We start from the raw sequence: 16,313 nt of genomic DNA on the forward strand, positions 1-16,313 counted from the left end.
TCAGTCAATTGATTTTTGACAATGGCTCCAAAATAGCTCAGTGGGGAAAAGAATAGAGTTTTAACAAATGAAGCTGAAACAACTTATGTGCTTATGGGGGAAAAAGGAATAAATCTGCCCCTTATTTCATACCATGTACAAAAAGTTAATTCAAAGTAGATCTTAGACCTGAATATAAAAGATAAAGCTATAAAACTACTAGAGGAAGGACACCTGGGTGGCTCTGTCACTTGGGCATCTGACTTTGGCTCACATCATGATCTCATGGTTTGTAAGTTCAAGCCCCATGTTGGGCTCTGTGCTGACAGCTCAGAGCCTAGAGCCTGCTTCAGATTCTGTGTCTCCCTCTCTCTCTGTCCCTCCCCCAATCATGCTCTGTCTCTCTCTCTCAAAAATAAATAAACATTAAAAAAAATTTTAAATAGAACTACTAGAGGAAAACATAAGAAACAACATTTGAAAACTGGGGATAAGCAGAATTTCTTAGATAAGACACAAAAAGTAGAAACCATAAAAAAGAAAAATAAATAAACAGCATTTCATTAGTATTAAAACCTTACCGTTTCAAAACCATGGTAAAGAAAATAAAAGGGCAAGCCTAAGCTTGGAAAAAGATATTAAAAAATACATTTATCTGACAAAGAAATTGTATTTCAAATAGGTAACAACTTCTTACAACTCACTAAAAGAAAGACAAGCAACCCAATTATACATATAGGCAAAAGATATCAATAGTCATTTCACAAAAGAAGATATGCAAAAGGCCAATAAGCATAAGAAAAGATGCTTAACATCATTAGTCATGAGAGAGATACAAGTTAGAGCCACAGCGAGATAACATTACATATCCACTAAAATGGCTCAGATTATAAAAGGTTAACACTAACAAGTGTTGAAGAAGATGTGGAGCAACTGGAATTCTCATTCACTGCTAATGGGAATATAAAATGGTGCAACCAGTTAACAATTTAGTAGTTTCTGGGGCTCCTGGGTGGCTCAGTCAGTTAAGCATCCAACTCTTGATTTCAGCTTAGGTCATGATCTCACAGTTTATGGGACTGAGTCCCACCTCAGGCTCTCAGGCTCTGTGCTGGCAGCATGGAGCCTGCTTGAGATTCTCTCTCCCTCTCTCTCTGCCCCTTCCCCACTTGTGCTCTCTCTCTCTCAAAATAAATACATAAACTTAAAAAAAATAATTTAGTGGTTTCTTATAAAGTTAAACAAAACCTTACCAGATGACTGAGCAAGTCTTCTCTATGGTGTTGACTAAAGACACATGGAAACACATTCCCACACAAACCCTAGTACACAAGTGTCCATAGCAATTTTACCATCAATGACCAAGAAAGCTCCAATGTCCATAATGGGGGAATGGAAAAACAAATTGTGGTGTACGAATACAATGAAATTCAACAGTTGTGGGGAACGGCAAAGATTCAGCTGCCATTTGCTAGCCGGATATGTCACTCCCTGAGGGGAGCTGCAAAAATAGGCAGGGGAGCGCCACTCCCTGTCAGGAGAAGCCAGAAGATCAAAGATCAACCGCCTGCAGGCAGGGTGGTATCGGCCCCTCAGGCGCTGTGCTAAAGCACTTTAGTCTGGTTCCTCTTTTACTCCAGCCTTAATCCCTTAACCCTGTTTCCTAGCAACCGACCTAGGTCAGCTGCCTTGTTTTCCCACCTTGAAACCTTTATAAGATACGGTGTTTTCTCAATAAAGAGAAGAGGCTTGATCGAAAGTGTGTGTTGTCTTTACTCTCTGTGTGTCCCCCTTCCTGCCCTGTTTTCTCTCCCTCCCTCAGGAAAAGAACCCACGAGGATTTTCCGCCCTGCTGGCTGGGGCGGGACACGACAAACAGTAATAGAGAAATACTGGTCCAGGGATGAATATCTGATACATTATGCTAAGTGAAAGAAGTCAGACACAAGATTCATGTTTTTTATTTCATTATATGAAACTCCAGAAAAGACAAATCTAATCTATAAGATCAGAACCCAAATCAATGATTCTCTTGGGGCGAGATGGAAGTGGGGAATTGACTGAGAAAGGACACATGGAGATTCTTTTTGGGTGATATGAATGTCCTCTATCTTGATTATGGAGGTCTAACATGGTACATAAGTTTGTCAAGGGGCATCTGGGTGGCTCAGTTGGTTGAGTTCAAGCCCCATATTGGACTCTCTGCTCTCAGCCCAGAACCTGCTTCAGATCCTCTGTCTCCCTCTCTCTGCCTCTCCGTCACTCTTTCTTTCTCAAAAATATAAATAAATAAATATTCCTCAAAACATACACTTACTTTGTTGTATTAAAGTGTGCCTCAATAAAGCTAATATCTTTAAAGTAACAAAAATATGCTACCAGAGGAAAATATAAAGCTGTATTTTAAATACATCTTATATTTTAAGCTTATTAAAATGTGCCTATTAAAAGCATATTAAAGTATTACAGAAAAGACATGTCTTCAGACAACATATGATAAATCAATTTAATTAGTGTTCCAGAAATGAAGATAATAGGCAATGTAAAGGCAGAGGACATTTTGGGTTGGTGAGTTATTGCCCTGGAGAAGGCAGAATTTGAGGCAGACATCACATTGAGGAGATCTGTGTGAGAAGCCAAAGGCAGCACTGGAGGCAGAAGAAATCCTAAGCCTAAAGCTGTACAGGTGACAGTGGCCATAAAATACCCACAGTAGGAAAAGAGCAGGCTGTCAGAAGAAGACCTGACTGGGGGCGTCTGGGTGGCTCAGTTGGTTGGGCATCTGGCTTCTGCTCAGGTCATGATCTCCAGGTTCATAGGCTTGAGCCCTGCGTCAGGCTCTGTGCTGACAGCTCAGAGTCTGGAGCCTTCTTCCGATTCTGTGTCCCTCTCTCTCTGACCCACCCTTACTCACACTGTCTCTCTCTCTCTCTCTCTCTCTCTCTCTCTCTCTCTCTCTCTCTCTCTCTCTCTCAAAAATAAATAAAACATTTAAGAATTTTTTAAAAAATCAAGAAAGAGACCTGACTGCCCAGCACCCCAAGTAAAGGCCAAGCAGATCTACCCACTGTCGCACAGGAAGGCGGGGTAGGGATTGAGACAGTCCAGAGATAGCCAGCTACGGTCCTCAGAGGGACATGCACAGAGATAATGTCCTTGATCACTGGGTTGGAATGGGCCCCAGTCTGGAGGACAGAAGACCTGGGGGCCTGAAGAGCAAAATGTATAGCCCCTGGGGTGCCCTAGAACAGAATGCCTAAAACATGTGATTTATTTCAGCACCAGTAGGTCTGGATTGAAATTCCAGCCCCTCCACTTACTAGTTAACCTCTCCACGATTCAATTTACTCATCTGGAAAGGGGGTTTTTATTAGGATTCAACAAAACCCAATGTGTTTAGACGTATAAAATTCCTGCCATCCAGCATCTGCTCAATAAAGCAGCCACGTTTCATTGTGTGGAGGAAACAAGAAGTTGATGTAAAAACCCCAAAAGGTAAGAAAAAGGAGACGTTACCTATTATGGACACACAGCCAACCCCTTCTCTGAGTTCCTATGATATCCGCCATGCATGTCTCTTGCTAGACTAATCACAGGCATGGTGTGTAATGATCTATTTGTGTGTCTGTTGTCCCCACTGCCTACTAGACAGTGGGATTGGAGCTGTGCCTGACACACAGTAGACACTCTGTGTATATAGCAGTCCCTCCTTATCCACGGGGGATACATCCCAAGGTCCCTAGTGGATGCTTGAAACCATAGATCATACTGACCCCCATGTATATCATGTGTTTTCCTATACAGACATACCCATGATCAAGTGTAATTTATCAACTAGGCACAGTAAGAGATTAATAGCAATAACTGGTAATTATATAGAACAATTAAAACAATATACGGTCATAAAGTCATGTAAATGTGGTCTCTCTTTCTCTCAAAGTATCTTATTGTCCTGTACTCACCTTTCCTGTGATGATACGAGATGATAAAGTGTCTAAGTGATGAGATGGAAGTAGGTGAATGACGCAGCCACAGTGACAAACCATGGGGCTACTATCGGCCTTCTGATTATACATCAGAAAGAGGATCGTCTGCTTCTCGTGGGCGGTTGGCTTGGGGTAACTGAAACCACAGAAAAAAACGGTGTTGGGTGGAGAAGACTATATTGCAAGAGTGAGCCTTTGTAGCAAGCTTTGGTGCGCCCTCTGGAGGCCAAGGGAAGAACTATGACGATACCAATCCTCTTTGCAGGATTCCCTACAAACTCACCCAAGCCCATTGCCCAGCTGGTCCAGCAGTCTTTTTTCAATGGCAGTGAGGTGAGAGTAGATTTCCACTGAATCCTGTGGTTTTTATGCAGAGCTCAATCCTGGACCCCACCGCCTGCGTCTTGCCACCTGCCTGGTGGGCCCTGAGGGATGTCTGTTCCTCTAGCCCACCTCCTGGTACTCTTGCCCTCCCCAACGTCCCCCTGATAAGTCATACTTCCAGCGGGCCCCAGGCTGTGGCAGCTTGTATGCCCTTGGAAGAAGCTGGTCTCTCCTTGCTCTGAAATGGGAACCCCCTCCTCTATCCTACCTATAGATTTCTATATATACCTATATAGATCCTACATGTTTTCAAACAGAACGACTTTAGTTCCATGGAATCTCAGTTGGATGGGGCATTCTTCACTGTGTTCCTTCACAGAATTGAGTGTATTACACATACATTTCACTTCCGAGCATGTCTTTTCAAAAATTATTAACTTCCTTATACTAGATGTTAACAGAATGATACCTTCTGCACAGTGTTGTTTCTCAGTTTTGAGTGTAAAGCACTTATTTTCTTGGTCTGCACACATGTTTTCAAACAGAACTAACTTAGGTAAAGGGAATCTCAGTTGATAGGGGACATTCTTAACTGTTCTTTCACAGAATTGAGTGTATTACACATACTTTTGACTTACCAGCACGTGTTTTAAGACATTATTAGTTTCATTATACTAGGATTTAATAGAATGAAACCTACCCCACGGCGGTGTTCTTTCTCAGTTTTGAGTGTAAAGCCCTTCTTTCCTCTGTCTGCGCACATGTTTTCCAACAGAACTAACTGAGGAACAGGGAATCTCAGTTGGATGGGGCATTCTTCACTGTGTTCCTTCACACAATTGAGTGTATTACACATACATAACAAGGTGCCAGCCAGGCTTTGCCCTGGGTTTTGGGGGACCATCTCTAGCTCATGTCCAGGGACACAAGGACCTCTGTCCCCCACAGTGTGACAGCATGCTGGCTGAAAACAGGGCATGTTGGTGCTCTCTATGTCACGCCGATTCACCCTGCACAATTTCTGTGCCTGGGGACCTAGCTTTTCCTAAACCCATGGGGGACAGAGCCCCGGCTAGGGTTAGGGTTCCACCCAGGGGAGTTGCCAGGGCAGAAGCAACACCAGTCCAGTGATCTCCCTTGTGGACTGAAGTGAGGGCAGATGCGCTGGGCTGGCTCAGCTGAAAGGTGGCGGGGAGTTTCAGGGGTCGGCTTAGGGTTAGGTTGAGCTGTAGATCCGTGGCTAGAGTTAAGGTTAGATCCCAGGATGCCATGCACACTGTGGGCCTACGCTCACTGAACTACGAGAGCCTCTGTGGGTTTCGTCCTGGGCGGCGGGCTTCCAGGGAGGCAGGAGAGTGGGTCCGCAGGCCCAAGCTCCCCCTGGTGGGAGGGAGTGGACCCGGCCGGGAAGACCCCACCAACAGCGCCGGCACCTACCTGCCAGTTCCTGGTTTTCCCCCAAAAGGAGCGTGCATGAATGAATCCCAAGTCTCCGGTGGGCCAAGTGCAAGCCAGAGTGTCAGAGACACAAGGGGAGGTGAGAGGTTCAGTCTTTCTAACGCAGCCCAGTGTGCGTGCCACTCTGTGCCTATCACGGGGATGCGACCAAGCCACCTAAGCGCCTCCTGTCAAAGAGGGGAAAGCACGTATTGGAATACTCCTCACCACAACCTTGATGTCGATGTCGCAAACACAGTTTTGTCTGTGTAGCTCAAGGCGGAACCGAAGCAAAGCAGGAGAGGCACCCTGATGCCCAGCGCCTGGTATGCGCCCACCTCCCCTGCACAGAGTTCCACGTACCCCCCATGCCCAGTGCCCGGCACACGCCCACCTCCGCTGCCCAGGGTTCTGCGTTCCCCCCCCTCTACGCCCAGCATCCAGTACGCGCCCTTCCCCCCACGCCCAGCGCCCCATATGTGCCTACCTCCCCTGCACAGGGTTCCGTGTCCTGCCCCCAACGTCCAGTTCCCTGTACATGCCCACCTCCCCGGCACAGGGTTCCACTCCCTCCCCCCCACACCCAGCACCTGGTACAAGTCCACCTCTCAGGCACAGAGTTCCACGCCCTCCCCCCCACTCCCAGTGCCCCTGTACATGCCCACCTCCCCGAGGCTGGGGGTCTGCTCTCACCCCTCACACCCAGCACCCAGTACATTTGCCCTGAGCCTCCTTCAGCTTTGTATTGATCCACTCCATGGCTCTGGCGGAGATCTTGGTTCCAAAGTTTCTATGAAAAGGTGAAGGCACACCACCCTGTTGGTCAGAGTCACAGGAAATGTCACTCAACAGTGTCTGCCTGGCTATGTTTAAAGACGCAGAGATATGAATATTTAGCAAAATTCACATCATACTTTTAGGAGACTCAAATCAGGGATTTTGGGAGTTTCTGTTTTGTTTTTGCAAGTCTTTTATCTCTGTGTATGTAGCAGGGCCCCACAGCCGGAGCCCAGCTCATGAGGCAAGGGTCCCAGTGCTCACCCCACCACAACCTGGGCTGGGCAGCTCTCGGCTTCATTAGTTTAGAATCTTCCATTAGGATTTCTTAATCGTATTTGGGGACATGGAGCAGGCACAGTTTCCCTTAAGGATCTCAGCCATTCTGTGGGCCGTTAGCGTCCACGAACATACACAGGTGCATACCACGCTCTCACGGAAGTTGAGGACGCTGACGGGCCTTCAAAAGAGTAGATCCGAAGTGAAAGCAGCTGAGATACTGGCAGGGGCGGGTGGGGAGCCATGTCACAACCAGGACAGGCATCCATGCCCTCCTCCAGCTCTGATCTCTGTGGCATGCCTGCAAACCAGAGCCTCCCCAGGATTCCTTGCAGATCGTTCTGACTTTGTGCAACCTCCAGGATCATTTGTCTGATCACCCATTGTCGAATGAAGCACTTAACTTGATTGTGTGAAAGTTGATAGTTTTCTTACGATGCCCCTGTCTCCATGCACAACAGAAAAGCTAAAGCTGGTGGTATTTACTCCAACTTTTAAACAGAGCATTACTTAGCAAAGGAAACACCAACGTAATGAAAACCGCCTTAGGAGCACACATCCCCCACTGCTGCTAAAGCTGGGCTCAAGTACGGAGCCTCCCAGGTGGTGGCTGCATCTACCCCCTGCCTGCTGCGTGTGGTGGGGGTGCCCCACCTGCTGCATGAGGCCCAGCACGTTCTTACTGCAGCACGTTCCTTCCAGCAAGTTCTTCCTTACCCTCTTCAGAGTAGAGCTGAGATAAGTCCGTGGTGTAGTAATTTCTGCAGCTCTCCTTCCTGCAGGGGTGTGGAGAAGGGAGTGCTCAGGGTGTGGTGGGGGAGGGGGCGAGGGTGGGGGTGCTCAGGGTCAGGGCACAGCAGGGGGTGGGGGGTGCTCAGCATGGGGAAGAAGGGGAGAGGATGGGGGGCGCTCAGAGCGGGGGTGAGGATGGGGTGAGAGTGGGAGGTGCTCAGCGTGGCGGGGGAGGGGCGTCCGTACTTGAGCACAAGACCCTTCTGAATAGTGGTCTTTATCTTCTTGGACTGGTGCTCCACGTTGGACTGGGGAGGAGCATGCGGTCAGTCAGGCGCCCACCCCGTCACCCATGGCCCCAGGGCAGGGACGCACCTGCAGGTCTCGAATATCGAAGGGCTCCTCGAAGATGTAGGCGGCATCGCCTCCGTGGGGAGCTCCCCCATGTTGGCCAGGTAGCCACAGTAGCCGCCCATCGTCTCGATGATGAACACGTGGCACATGGTCCCGCTGGCCGACTGCTTGATGCAGTCATACCTCTGGCCACAGAGGAGGACGAGGGTCACTCCACCCCAGCCCCCTCCCAACTGGCGTGGTCCCAGTCCCTTGATACTACCCCCCCTCACGGGGAGGGGGCGCCTGGGGCCAGCTCACTCCCGCTCCCCACATGGCCCCGCAGGACATGGGCACTGGGAGACTTCATGGGCTCAGTGGGAATTTCTGTTCGGTGGGTTTCTTCTGAAAAGCTCCCTGTGACATTTGGGTGTCCGGCACCCTCACTCTCTCCAGGAGCAGCTCATCGTGTGAGTGTACCTATGATCGTAGCCGGACAGTAGCTCCCGGACAAAAGTCCTCACAACCCTTCTAGAGCCTCAGCACGTGGGTTTCCCACCGAAGACCAAGTGCTAACTCCCCAAGTGTTTGCTGAGAACTTCTGAAAGGGATGGATTTCCATGGGCCTTCCATAATATTGGGAACAACTTTCTAATGGAGGAATTAGAGATACCCATGCCAGGTGGTAAGGGAGAGCCATTCATTCATTCATTCACACAATCGCTCATTCATGACAGAGGGAGGGAGGGAAGGAGGTAGGGAGAGAGGAAGAGGGGGAGAGAGAGAGAGATGAAGAGAAATATCCCTATGAGAATCTGGCTTGCCAATCAACAGCATATGAAGGTGTCTGTTTTACTGCATCTTCACACTCACCAGGTATTATTTTCTCAACACTTTAACCACTTTCCAGGAGCAATATGGGCTCTTGTTGTTTTAGTTGCCATTCCTTCATTTCCAAGAAGCCAGCACTTGCCCTGAAACAGCACCTTTGACTACAGGTCAAAGCCCCTCTCCAGGCTCCCTGGGCTGGCCCTGCTCCCAGGGGGAGGACAGCAACCCCCAGCACCACTGGGTCCCAACCCGGTGTCACCAGGCCCTGATCCAGCAATTTCATCCAGCGCCCCTCCCCACCCACCCTGTTCCTAAACCAGCACAGACGGCAGTCCTTTCCTGGCCAGTGGTACACGCAGGGGGCTCTCTGCCTTTTGTGGGGAGCAGGAAGAATCCAGGGGCGCTGATGCCCCCAGCCCAGGCTGGTCATGGTGGGAACATCCCCTCCCAATGGAGGACGCCCCGCAGCATTGCCCGGAAGATTCTCCAAGCGCAATCCCTGGGCAGATCCCACTGGCGTCAGAGCGCCACATTTCTAACTGCTAACATTTGGCCTCACCGGGGCTTTAAGAACATAAGTCACATGAAAAGATAAGGTGGATGGAGCTCGGAACCCAGTGATGATGGAAAAGAGTCAGTGAGGACTGGCTCTGGCCGGGCCTGAGAGCTGGGAGGTTAGGCTCCCCCACCTAGGACGGGTGTCTGCTGAAAGGGGTCAGGGGGACCAGACCAGGCAGGAGTGGGGCAAGGGCAGAGCAGGGGTAAGTCCAGTCCCACCCAGCACAGAACCCTGGGGAAGCTGAGTGAGCACTGCAGAGGTATGAAGCCTGGAGCCTCCCACATTCCATGGCTGGGGGCTACTTCCAGGTCTGCCTGAGGTGAGGCCCTATGGTACACAATCCAAGGTCACGTGTGGGATCCACAGGAGCCCCCAGGTGGGAATGAGCCTCATGAAGGCCGTGGCCCTACTCAGGAGCAGAATGACCTGACCTCCAGACAGCAAATTCGGTGAGAAAAATCAGCAAGACGCTAAAGTGCATTTGTCACGAGCTAACAGCTGGGGTGCAGCGCATTCGGGATGGAGGCCTGGAGATAGCCGTCGCCTATCCCCTCACGTGATCCATCTCTGAACCACCAACCGGGACCCAAGCTGCTGTCTTCTCAGGGCCTCCGGTGGGCTTTGCATGGCAAGCTCGGGAGCCCGGGCTGCATGACCCTCAAGGATGTGCCCGCCCTGGGCCGCTGCCCCACAGCAACACATGGCTGGGCTAGAGGTCCTCGGGTACAACACGGACCACACAGACCAGACAGGGCCAGCACAGGGCCCGCCGGACCCCTGAGCCCTGGAGACCCTCCCTGGACAACCATTGGCTGGGGTTTCCAAGCCTCAGCCATGCCCCGCTGCCCCCCCGAGTGCTCACCCTCACAGTCCCCTAACCCCCATGTGCACGGCCTCCCCCAGACACCGCATCCAGGCCGTGGTCCACCTGAGTTCGGGCACAAGCCCATGAAACAGCAGGGCCTCCTGTTCAGGGGTGAGGAGTGCGAACACCACCCAGGGCACAGGAAGATAGTCCTTCTGTCTGATAAAGGGCAGCCCTCCCCACAATGTGCAGGGCTCCGCAGCAGTGGAAGTTGTGACGCAAATGCCCACTAACAGGAAGTCACAGTAACTGAGGCTCATTTCTTCTGCAGGAACAGGCGGGCTCCTCCCCAGACACTGGAGTCCAGCCCAACCAGCAGTGTCACTGGGGCAGGCAGCAGGGCCCTCTTACCTCCACCAGGGCATTGAGGCCAGTGTCAGAGCCCAGGCTGATGTCTGAGCCCAGGATTGTGTTACCGGCACCATCCAAATGGGGATGAGAAATTCTGGGCGGCTGTCACGCTCCTAGGCGAACAGGAGCAAGCTCTGGAAAGCCTGAAGCAGTGGTGTGGGCGGTCAGTGGGGCGTTCCCGGCAGCTCCCCAATGGCCACTGGGTCCGGGACATGGTGGCTCCTGGGCCTCTGTGGGGTGAGATGTGGGAGCAGGGACTCCACGGGGTGTGGGGCACAGGGCGGGGACTCCTGGAGGAGGGGACACAGGCAGGTGGGCAGCAGAGCAGGGGCCAGCACGTTAGTGGTGGGTGAACAGCCAGTCCTTTCTGGGCATCTCAGAGGAAGCGAGGGAGGCCCATTGGGAGGGGACTGAATTCAGGGCCACACCAGCCTGGCAGCTTTGTGCAGTGAGTAGGGGTGCAGGGCCCTGCCAGCAAGGACGTCCTTCGAAGGCGGCCCGGAGGATGACCAGCAGCGAGAGAGTTTGGGCGCACCTTGGCTAGTCCTCGGGCCCTTTTCGTCAGACACAGAACATGGAGGCCAAGCCCCAGCACTGCTCTGGGGCCCCAAGGTGGAAATGTCTGCATCTGATATCAAAAAAGGGAGCTGTTCTCAAGCACATGGGCAGAGGCTTGCAGTCTCTGCCCTGGAGTGTTAATCAGAATGTTTGTAGTGGACATGGGCCCACCGTCCACCGGCCCTGAACGCCCAGGCTCGCTGAGCACTGGACCCACCGGCAGGCCATCTGCGGGCAAACCGGCCCCTGGCAGTCTTCCCTCATCCTGCCTGGAGACACCCATGCACCTGCTGCAGGCACGTGTGGGGTGAGGGGGAAGGCCTGTGCTCTCTGCTACCTTGTGTTTCCCCCACACGCGTTGGGGTCCAGGGGAGCTGTGGCCCCAGGATTTATGGACAGTGGGCCCATGGCAGGTTAGTCCAGGGAGCAGCCAGGAGGAAGGTGAGGGGGTCACTCACCTGCCTTGAGGATCCTCCACCTTCTCCCCATCAGCCCAGCTCCCGGCCCCACATGGACCTGCCTCATGGCCCACGGTCCACCTCAGACCACGTTAGTCACCCAGGGCACCAGAGCACAGTGCGGTGCCAGCTCAGGCAAGGGTCACAGGGTGCCACAGAGCCGGGGGGCAGCCCTGAGGCCAGGAGGGCTGTTGGCAACAATAAATCTGGCGTCCATAATGCCAGAACCTTCTGTGTTCTGGCTCCTGTTGCTCCTCTTTGTTCCCTTATCACCAGAGAATAGGAGGGGACAGGCCATGGATGGGGATAGAGATGGGCCTGCCAGGAAAGCGAGCATGAAAATCTGGGGACACATCTCTCACCTGAGGTCCTGGGGGCAGTGAACGAACTTCCTGCTGGATGTGTCTTACAGTCAACACCTCTAACCCAATCCGGGTGGCCGGAGCCATCTGCACGGAGAAAAGAAAAAAAAATTCTGGGGACAAATCATCCTGCGGCTGCCTTCTCAGTGTCTGAGGCCATGCGGTGCTCAGCTGCTCTGGGCTGTGGCTCTGCCTATGCAGACTTAGCGCAGCCCCCCAGCTGTGGCAGAATGGGCCCCACACCCCTGCTTGGAGGTGCTGTGACCACGGAGTACAGAGATCTGTCAGGACATAGACGAAATAGCTGAAGAACACCACTGTCACAGTAAGACCACCTCTGGGAACCCTGCAGCCTGACAGCCCCCCCCCACCTCACCACCACTACAGCCTCCAGGACCCCCACAACCAGCTGTGATGACCCGACCCATCCCTGGGCATGGCCGATACCTCCTGGGAGCAGACTCTGAAATGAAGGGTCAGGCTGGCACTGGTCAGGCTCCAGGGCCTCTGGACAGGACATCCTGCGGGTGGCTCGTCCAGGGAAGAGGTGTCCCGAGTGCGGTGGAGGAAGCACACAGAGCTCACTCTGGTCCTCGGTCCCTGTGGGCCTCCTGGAGCCTCCATGGCAGGTCAGGAGGGACGGAGGGGGGAGGGGCATGCCTGTGACTCATTCCCTCGTCCCCTCAGCATGTTTCCAGCCTGGCACGGCTCCAGCCCAAACCGAAACCTCCCAGAGACCACACTACTTCCTTCTGGCTCCCATGACCACGACCAGCAAGAAAACAATGGCGCGCACCCGCCTTGCCCAGACATTGGTCCGTATGGCTTCAGAACATGCTGGCCACCCATCATAGGCGTGGCCCAGCACCACGGTGGCACCAAGGCCACCTGCAGATCTGGTGCTCCAATGCACGCTCACATCTCCTCGCCTGGCTCCACCCTGGCTCCTCCCAGACCGTGAGCTACCGACCCTCACTGGTTAACTGGCTTTGAGCAACTCTGCCAAGACCAAATCTAGTGGGAGCAAGTGGGTAACCTGGAGTCCCCATGTATTCTGATTTTCATATTTTCCACAACACACGAGTAATCAAGTCTCTATGACCCAGAAACATTTTCTTGCAGCAGAGGGAGCCTGGATGGATGAGTGAGAGACTTTGTGCCTCAGAGTGCACAGCAAATGTCCCAGGGAGGTAAACACACCCCGGGGCCTGGACTTGCAGGTGACAACTTCCGGAGTCCCCACCCCCACCCACCCCAAGAAGGCTCCAGTCAGGGGACGATTAGGAACATGAACTTCCAGGTGCTGTCACGGGGCCTAAGCAGACGCAAACTCCAGCCAGGGCAGGGAAAGAGCAGGGCAACAGTGATGCAGGTCATGGCCAGCAACCCTTCAGTGCACAGGAGGAAGCCTGATCAGGAGCTGAATCGGGTCACAGCAACAAAGCAGGGTGGCATGAGCGACGGCCCAGTGATAGGTTAGTGGTGCAAACAGGGTGCTCCAGGACGGGGACATCGGACACACGGGCAAGGCTTTTTAGTACAGAAACCACACAAGGTTTAGAAGCTCAGGAAAGAAATCAAGAAAATAAGTGCTAAGCGTTACTTACCACGTGAGTTCTACCGTATGTTTGCACTCATAGGTCTAAGAGGAGAACAGGAGAAACCTAACAGAGGGCCATAGGGAGGGGAAGGGGGAGGGAGAGTTGGGGAGAGAGAGGGACACAAAACATGAGAGACTATTGAATACTGAAAATGAACCGAGGGCCGAAGCGGGAGGGGGTGGGGGGAGGGGGTGATGGTCATGGAGTGGGGGCACTTGTGGGAAAAGCACTGGGTGTTAAATGGAAACCAATTTGACAATAAACTGTTATTTTAAAAAAGTATTTCTTTTATTTACCAGCACTAGAAACAAATTTCAGACACCATGGGTTTAAGAAAAAAGGAAATCCTAGAAAAACATTCATGGGATGGGTCGCTCACAAGAAAAATAAAGATTTGAGAATTTGCGGAAAAATTTTAGAGGCCCAATGAAAAAGAAGAAACATATTCTGTTCATTACTTGCTTTAAGCTCCCAGGCCATTTCCCAAGAGTGATTTACAAATATGGCGACACGGGTGTATTTTTGTCCTGTGACTGCCTTTTGGCAGATAAACTAATGTAGCATCCATGTTTTTTTCAGATGTGATTTAACGTGGCCAGATTACAACGGGAGACTGATGCTGATGGCTGTAGCCAGAAGCAGGACTGGCGGGTTCGGGTTGGTGAATAAAATTACATAATACGGAGCTCGGTTCCATCCTCAAACCTCCACGCAGGGCCATCGGACCCAGGATCTATCAGAGCAAATTATGTTACAGGAGCGAAGTAAATTTGGCCCAGTCAAGAAAATCAACGTTAATGATGCTCACAAAACCGTAACCCACAATGACTTGAGCACCAGGTGCCTCTGTCACTGGGTGCGCCCTGCAGGGACACGTCATCCTGGCCACAGCACAGGAAAAGCGGTGGTCAAAAACTCCGTGGATTAGAGATGGCTAGACTTAAAAAAAAAAAAAAACTTAAAAAAAACCACTGTTGTTCTGGAAACAACCCCAGATCTGGTGCCAGTCTCTAGTGCGCTGGCAGATAAAAGTGGGTCAGCCGCCCTCCGGGTTAGCATCCACGGCACCGGCTCTGCTGGCCACACAGACCTACATCAGTGATGGTGTTCAGGGCAGTATCCACGCTGATGCTGAAATCAGAGCCCAGCATGTTGTTGGACACTGTGGCGGGGACCATGACCGTGGGGACACAGAACTCCTCGTACTTGTCCTGGGAGGCTGACAGTTCCAGCAGTCCCAGGCAGGCCTGTCGGGTGGCGTGCGGTTGTGCGGAAGGAGGGAGGGAAGCAGAGGGGCCGTTAAAACCACAAGAAGGCATTAGCGTCACCGGGACCAACAGTTGTGTAAGCCCAAGGGAGCCCACCAGCATCATGCAGAAGCAACACCGAGTCTCTTGCTGGCAAGGGTCTCGTCATTTGAGCCTCACATTTTCTTTAAGGCAAATGGAAAGGTTATCATGGGACCCGTCTTGGTGAAATTAAAAAAAAATAAGGTCTGTGGTCTGACATGCAATCAGAGATAAGATGGCCACGTGACTGCCCTGCTCTCTGATGGCCTCAGAGTCAAGAGGAACCATCATTTCTGAAGACCTAAGATGCATGAGGCTCACCAACAAGGGGCACCCCAGTGGGGAGCCCTGCACTTGCCCCCCGATTCAGCTGCCTCATGGGTGCTAGGGAAGCATCCCACGGCAGTGCAATGACTACCCATTGGCAGCAGGGTTGGGGGACTCCACCCCCTGCCCCGGGGAGGTGCACACACACTGCCCCATGTTTGCCGGACACCCACCCACACTCACCCCGTAGACCAATGGCCCAGACAAGCCTGCAGGAGCAGAGAGGAGGACATACCTCGAATCCACCAATGATCAGCCGCGCATTGATGCTGTGGGTCCGTATCTGCTCAGCGATCTTCTCCAAGTACTTCCCAGGCAGCATCCTACAAACAGTGCATTGAGACATGAGGCCAGACAGACCTGGAGCAGCGGACGGTACCCAAACCAGCACCCTCCACCCCTGCTCCCCAGGCTGAGCCCCACAGCACCGCGAGCCATGCTTCCGCTGGACAGAAGAGCCAGGAAATCAAGTGTCCAGGAAGCTTTGTTTAAAAAAGGAAAAAAAGAAATGGGAAGAAACGCTCAGTATCTAGTAGTTTGGCCTCAGCGAACCCCAGGGCCTCATCTGAATAAAAGCACCACAAAAGCTGGTGAAAATTCAGTGATTGTTTGAATGGAAGCTTCCTGTTTCCAAGGCCTGCACGTGCAGCTCACCCCGGCTGATCTCTACTCATACCCACGCTCATCCACACCTGCAAGTCTTCTCCTGTTCTATCACCTGTCTCAAGTGACACGGCCTACATGTGGAACCAGGCGAAGCACTGTTGGACACCCCACGTCTGGTAGAGCCGCCAACGAGGCCCCCCAATTCAGCCCAGAGCAATGCCTGGGGCTCAAGAGGCAGACACCCATGGGTGTCGCAGGTGGTCGGGCCAGGCCCAGGGGGACAGGCACCGCTTCTAAATGAAACCTTGCTGCCCAGATGGCTGGACAGACAGCAAGCTGGTCCGGAGAAGAAGCGAGCTCGAGAGCTGGGCCATGGGGGTGCCCACCACGCTGCACGGAGGCACTATGGGGGGAAACCACTCCCAAGTCACCTGCCTCAGCTCTAGTCTGGGGCACATTCTGTGGGCTCCCCCAAAACGTGACCTGGGACTCTCATGGGGTCAGCTGGGGCATGAATTCCTTCATGGGGAAGTAAAAGCAGCAGCTTCTGGGGAGTCAATTGAGCATCTGACTCTCAATTTTGACTCAGCTCATGATCCCAGGGTCATGGGATTGAAACCCGTGTCAGGGTCTGTGCCGAACACAGAGCCTGCTTGGGA

At 52.3% G+C, this 16,313-nt stretch overlaps 1 pseudogene; it reads right to left on the bottom strand.

Annotated features, from left to right (window-relative positions):
* LOC115287040 overlaps positions 1-16,313 on the bottom strand; it is a 40,907-nt pseudogene that overhangs the window by 18,603 nt on the left and 5,991 nt on the right.

The sequence above is a fragment of the Suricata suricatta genome, chromosome 3 (genome assembly GCF_006229205.1).
Source record: "Suricata suricatta isolate VVHF042 chromosome 3, meerkat_22Aug2017_6uvM2_HiC, whole genome shotgun sequence".
NCBI lineage: Eukaryota > Metazoa > Chordata > Mammalia > Carnivora > Herpestidae > Suricata > Suricata suricatta.